Source organism: Leiobunum rupestre, chromosome 6, assembly GCF_980474605.1.
Source record: "Leiobunum rupestre chromosome 6, qqLeiRupe1.1.hap1, whole genome shotgun sequence".
Lineage (NCBI taxonomy): Eukaryota > Metazoa > Arthropoda > Arachnida > Opiliones > Sclerosomatidae > Leiobunum > Leiobunum rupestre.
In genome coordinates, this window is record NC_143389.1 from 23008257 (window position 1) to 23012167 (window position 3911).

Genomic DNA, 3911 nt, shown 5'->3' on the forward strand with positions numbered 1-3911 from the left:
CCCGTGAAGACTGTTTTGGCAGGGCCCCAGCTAGAACTCAAATCCCGTGAAGACTGTTTCGGTTGGGCCCCAGCTAGATCTAAAATCCCGTGAAGACTGTTTCGGTCGGGCCCCAGCTAGAACTAAAATCCCGTGAAGACTGTTTCGGCCGGGCCCCAGCTAGATCTAAAATTCCGTGAAGACTGTTTCGGCCGGGCCCCAGCTAGAACTCAAATCCCGTGAAGACTGTTTTGGCAGGGCCCCAGCTAGAACTTAAATCCCGTGAAGACTATTTTGGCCGGGCCACAGAACTAAAATCCCGTGAAGACTGTTTCGGCCGGGCCCCAGCTAGAACTAAAATTCCGTGAAGACTGTTTCGGCCGGGCCCCAGCTAAAACTCAAATCCCGTGAAGACTGTTTTGGCAGGGCCCCATCTAGAACTTAAATCCCGTGAAGACTGTTTTGGCCGGGCCCCAGCTAGAACTAAAATTCCGTGAAGACTGTTTCGGCCGGGCCCCAGCTAGAACTCAAATCCCGTGAAGACTGTTTTGGCAGGGCCCCATCTAGAACTTAAATCCCGTGAAGACTATTTTGGCCGGGCCACAGAACTTAAATCCCGTGAAGACTGTTTCGGCTGGGTCCCAGCTAGATCTAAAATCCCGTGAAGACTGTTTTGGCAGGGCCCCAGAACTTAAATCCCGTGAAGACTGTTTCGGCCGGGCCCCAGCTAGAACTTAGATCCCGTGAAGACTGTTTCGGCCGGGCCCCAGCTAGAACTCAAATCCAGTGAAGACTGTTTTGGCAGGGCCCCAGCTAGAACTTAAATCCCGTGAAGACTGTTTCGGCCGGGCCCCAGCTAGAACTAAAATTCCGTGAAGACTGTTTCGGCCGGGCCCCAGCTAGAACTCAAATCCCGTGAAGACTGTTTTGGCAGGGCCCCAGCTAGACTTAAATCCCGTGAAGACTATTTTGGCCGGGCCCCAGAACTTAAATCCTGTGAAGACTGTTTCGGCCGGGCCCCAGCTAGAACTAAAATTCCGTGAAGACTGTTTCGGCCGGGCCCCAGCTAGAACTCAAATCCCGTGAAGACTGTTTTGGCAGGGCCCCAGCTAGAACTTAAATCCCGTGAAGACTATTTTGGCCGGGCCCCAGAACTAAAATTCCGTGAAGACTGTTTCGGCCGGGCCCCAGCTAGAACTAAAATTCCGTGAAGACTGTTTTGGCAGGGCCCCATCTAGAACTTAAATCCCGTGAAGACTATTTTGGCCGGGCCACAGAACTTAAATCCCGTGAAGACTGTTCCGGCTGGGCCCCAGCTAGAACTAAAATTCCGTGAAGACTGTTTTGGCAGGGCCCCAGCTAGAACTTAAATCCCAAGAAGACTGTTTCGGCCGGGCCCCAGCTAGAAATAAAATCCTTACCTAACCCTTCTCCCCCTCCCAGCGCAGCCGCGAAATTGACTGAGGCAGAAAAATATTGGTTGTATAGGTGTATGTAGGTTGCAGGATTCACGGCACCTTTCCAGGGGCAAAAATACATTATTTAATTAATTAACTTAATTGTAAATCGATGAAAATAGCGCGACTCGCTGCCTTTGAGCCATTAGAATAGCTGTAAGAAATTTGGTGGTCCTAGGTTGAACGGCTCGAACGTCTATAGAGAAACAGACGCAAGACAGAAGACACTTAGGAATATAGTATAGATAAAGTCGTCCAAGTCGCTTTTTAGTAACCAGATATTCGAGACACCAAGAAACACAACATCCCCTGACAGCGAAACCGTCACGTTGAAAAATCTCCTTAAAAAAAAACCCCCTCACTATTCCCTGAAACGGAAAACTACGTTTAAGCCTACACACCAATCCCCGACAAGTTATAATATTGAGTCTAGAGCCCCTAAAACCATGTTAAATCGATACTCCCCAATGATTCCTCCAATACCAAGTTAGAGTGTTTTGTTAATTTCCTGTCCCGAGAGCGAGAAACACCCCGTGTCGAGAGCCCCAAACAATACTCCTTTATCCCGACCAGAATAAAAACCGAGCACCCAAACCATAACGGTATCTTAACCGATTTCTACCTTTTCCACGCCAGTCATAAGTTTAGAGTTACTTCCCCAATAAATAGTATTAAATCTAAGTAAATTTAAGCGCTTTACGCAAGTTTCTTTCTTTATTTTATTTTACCGCCCCCATTTTTAAGTGTTCTAACCCTCACCATGGCTGCCATTTTAAGTTTTTCGTTTATATTGTTCATTTTTGTGTTATTTTATATCTATCAATAAAAGCATTTCAATCAAAGTTTCATTGAGTATCCTAATCACTCTCCGATATTATCATCTTTCTTTTACTTATTATCATCAACGCACTGCTACGTCGTAATATTAAACGATACGCACGGAGCGAAGGGGTAATATCACGTGCCGGAAAAGGGTAAACGCTTCGTAACAAAATCGTCAATGGGAAAGCTCTCAGTATTCGAATCTAGGGTACGAGTTTAAATTATCTTTGTTGAAATTGAAACAATGCCGTCCAGAGGCGTAGCGTAGGCCATTGTCGCCCGGGGCGGAATCATAATTCCAAGGAGGATAGGAAGAGAGGCGAAGTAGAAGGGATGAACGCGCCAAAATCATGCTTGTAAAAAAGGGCAATTTTGCCGCCCTCCTAATGGTGGCGCCCGGGGCGGTCCGCCCCTCCGCCCCCCCTCGCTACGCAACTGATGCCGTCCATCCGAAAACTGCAGAAGGCTGACACTTACACCAAATTAAAGATGGAGAAAAACTGCAACCGAATAAACCTAAGGTGCAAATTAACAGACCGAAAAACTAACCTAAAACGACAAAAAAACAACCACGAGGAGCACGTGGGACACTAGCGTAGCATGCTGCCTGAAAATATAATAAATATAATATAATATAATATATTGTAATATAATATAATATAATATAATATAATATATTGTAATATAATATAATATAATATAATATAATATATTGTAATATAATATATTGTAATATAATATAATATAATATAATATAATATAATATAATATAATATAATATAATATAATATAATATAATATATTGTAATATAATATAATATAATATAATATATTGTAATATAATATAATATAACGTATTGTAATGTAATATAATGTAATATAATGTAATATAATGTAATATAATGTAATATAATGTAATGTAATATAATGTAATATAATGTAATATAATGTAATGTCTTGTAATGTCTTGTAATGTCTTGTAATGTCTTGTAATGTCTTGTAATGTCTTGTAATGTCTTGTAATGTCTTGTAATGTCATGTAATGTCATGTAATGTCATGTAATGTCATGTCTTGTAAAGTCTTGTAATGTCATGTAATGTAATGTCTTGTAATGTCTTGTAATGTCTTGTAATGTAATGTAATGTAATGTCATGTAATGTAATGTAATGTAATAAATAATATAATACATAATATAATATAATCTAATATTAAAAAATAAATCTTTGGAATTAAATAATTGTTTATGTTATTACAGTACAACCAGGATTTCCGAGGCTTCTATATTTTCTCACAGTGTCGAACAAGAAACGTTTAAAGGAGAACATTGCTTAATTCACAATCGTAACGACAATTCCGAGGCTATCACTCTTTCATTTAAAAACTTTTATTTTCCATTTACCGTTTGGCTTTCTGGAATTTCAATTTCATTTTTTTCTAAAATATTTGAATTGGTTTTTAAAAAAAGGGTTAAAATTCCAATGGAACGTCCTCGACGAAGGAGACGAAAAATGATTCAGAGATAGATTAAATCTGCTTCAATGATAAATTTACTGTTTAGTTAATGCGCACATAATTTTAATCTTTTTCTTGGTATATAAATCTAGTTTTAAAAAATAACGTCTTTAATCTTCAAAAATATTAACATTTTCTTA